This window comes from Mus pahari, chromosome 5, assembly GCF_900095145.1.
Source record: "Mus pahari chromosome 5, PAHARI_EIJ_v1.1, whole genome shotgun sequence".
Lineage (NCBI taxonomy): Eukaryota > Metazoa > Chordata > Mammalia > Rodentia > Muridae > Mus > Mus pahari.
This window is the reverse complement of record NC_034594.1, coordinates 14,135,398-14,138,124: the sequence shown is the minus strand read 5'-3', so window position 1 is coordinate 14,138,124 and position 2,727 is coordinate 14,135,398. Positions and strand designations below refer to the sequence as shown.

At 41.2% G+C, this 2,727-nt stretch overlaps 1 non-coding gene across 1 annotated transcript; it reads right to left on the bottom strand.

Annotated features, from left to right (window-relative positions):
- Positions 1-950: 950 nt before the first annotated feature.
- Positions 951-1,056, bottom strand: LOC115064224. The gene has a single exon (XR_003844048.1). It is a non-coding gene; the product is annotated as a U6 spliceosomal RNA (small nuclear RNA).
- Between the last annotated feature and the right edge of the window lie 1,671 nt (positions 1,057-2,727).

Below are 2,727 nucleotides of genomic sequence, written 5' to 3'. Positions count from 1 at the left end.
ATCATCTGCCTGTGTCTTACTAGCATTGAAGGTTTGTATGGATAAATCTAGCCAACATTTCATTTTCTGTCTTTATACCCACAATAAATTGTCCACTCCCAGCTTACAACTTTAGCTAGAAGGCAAAGGTTTCACACTGGGCCTAGAAGGAATGATTTCCCTGATCATAAATGTGTTTCAAGTCTGCTTTGCATCCTAGTGCAATTAGCTTGTGACACCTGAAGGTTTACAGAACTCTAACTACAGCTTTTATGCCAATGAGGACTCAAAATTACTTGTATAAATTTAGGAATTCTATGGAAACATTATAAGAAATTAAGAAATCATTACCTCATCTGTATAGCATTGCAACAAGAGACTACATCTTTGTTGATTGCAGAAAATCTGCCCAATAGGGTTGACTAATGCCCAGAAATTATTAGACTAATTTTATTTTATTTTTATTGGATATTTTCTTTATTTACATTTCAAATGTTGTCCCCTTTCCTGGTCTCCTTCTGAAAAACACTCCCCCCCCATCCCCTTCCCCTTCTCACCAACCTGCCCACTCCCACTTCCTTGCCCTGGCATCCCCCCCACACTGGGGCATAGAGCCTTCATAGAACAAAAGGCATCTCCTCCCATTGATGTCCAACTAGGCCATCCTCTGCTGCATATGCAGCTGAAGCCATGAGTCCCACCATGTGTACTCTTTAGTTGGTGGTTTAGTCCCTGGGAGCAATGGGGGTACTGGCTAGTTCACATGAAGGGCTGCGAACCCCTTCAGCTCCTTAGTAGACTAATTTTATAATGACAGCAAAGGCATATCAACAATAACAAGAATCAATTCTGAGATGAGATCTCTAAAGGCCCTGCAATTTAGAGTTCACCTATCACAGACCATGCAATATGATGGGCTGTCTCCAGAAAGGTCACTTGTATGTCTTTAGCCTTTCCTAGATTTCTTTTTTTAAAATATGAAATGCTTCATGAATTTGCATGTCATCCTTGTGCAGCGGCCATGCTAATCTTCTCTGTATCATTCCAATTTGAGTACATGTGTTGCTGAAGTGGCACCTTAGATGGTTTTTGACAGGCAATGCTAAGAATAAGAGAAGGTAATATTAAAACTGAGGCTTATGGCTGGTCTTGGTGGGTAGGGAAGAGTGGCAGTACACTATCTCCTGTGCACAACACTAACTTGACAATAGAGCTCTCTCTGCCACTGAGCAAACACAAGGACAGTAGGTGAAAGAGACTGACATGCTGATATACTCACTCTAAATGTGTATCACAGCACATGGAATATTTGTATGACATTTCTTTCAAACTGGGTCAAACATAGCAGCCAATACTCCTTCCAAGTTCCTCTTCATGAGCTATTTTGTCTACTTAGTCTATACAAGGGAGGGTCTCCACTCAGGGTGGACCCTGCCCTTCTCTCTGGTGTTACCTTCCCTTGTATTGCTAGATTTTCACATGTGCTTTTGAAAACTTGAAACTTTAGGTTCTCTGGGTACCACCCTGTTCCTTGCTATTTCAGCATCGATGATCTAGTAGAACAAAGAAAATCAATCACTTTGCCATTGGTGGGGATCAAGTGAAAGGGAAGTGGTCTCAAAACTGAAGCAGAGAGACAGGTGATCCATACAAGATACCTTGATGATTTGAGCTTGAGAAGTGACCTTGTGGGTGCTGTGCATTAGAGTTAGGATGGAGAAAGGATCTCTGTCATGATGCTGATTGATGGAGGAAGAGAGGATGAGAGCTGGGTTTGGCTTATTCAACAAAGTACTGGCTATGGCATTTTCTGAGAGAGGGCAGGGGAGAGGAAGAAAGAAGAGTGAGTTGAAGCACAGAAGCTAAATTATAAAGGTTTACTGCACTAAAATAAATATTCACTGGACACATAAGTTCCATCAGTAGAAATGTTTATAGATCTGAAGGTCAAAGAGGTGGATCTGGCTAGGGATAGAAACTTGGAACAGTTTGCCTATAAACGGCAATAAAGCTGAGGTAATAAACACAGGAGAACATGTGGATTTATGTCAGCATCCATGACAGAGTTCCAAATGGCAGCCAAATACCCAGATGCCACGGAGGAAGAAGGGTCTACAAAGGAGCCCGCTAATGCTAGCAGGCAGGGAGGAAACCCAGGCCACAGAGAGCCACCAAGAGACACAAGAGTTTCAAGATGGAGAAACTAGCCAAGGCCCTCTCACACGTTGTTAAATAAAGGGAGATGGGAATACTGCCTTAGTATTTAATGGTAAGTAAAGTAATTCCAGGAATTCAAGCTGAGAAAGTAACAGACAGTAATGGTGATTTGGATGTGGCTATGAAAGGCAGAATGAAGGGAGTTTGTGTATTAGATGTTCAATGTGAGGAGTCCAAATTACAAAATATATTCACTAAAATGATGATTGTTTATTTCTGTGCCATAAACTGGTTGTGTGGTGAATTAGAGGTAAATGTTCTATTTCTGAGGACATTTGTTGGTGTATATGGTTAGAGAGACTAGTAGCATGTGACACCAGGAAATGAAGAAATGGATGCAAATCTGACCATGAATTGTGATCATCAGGAAAATATAAGATTTAAGGCTGTTTACCAGTTCACCTTGACATGACAAGATGACTCAGGTAGACCCAGCAGAATCAGAAGAAAAGAAAAATCACAGAGAGACCAAAATGAGGAGGGATTGGCTTGATGTTTCTCACATTAAAGACAGAAGAATGGGATTACAAG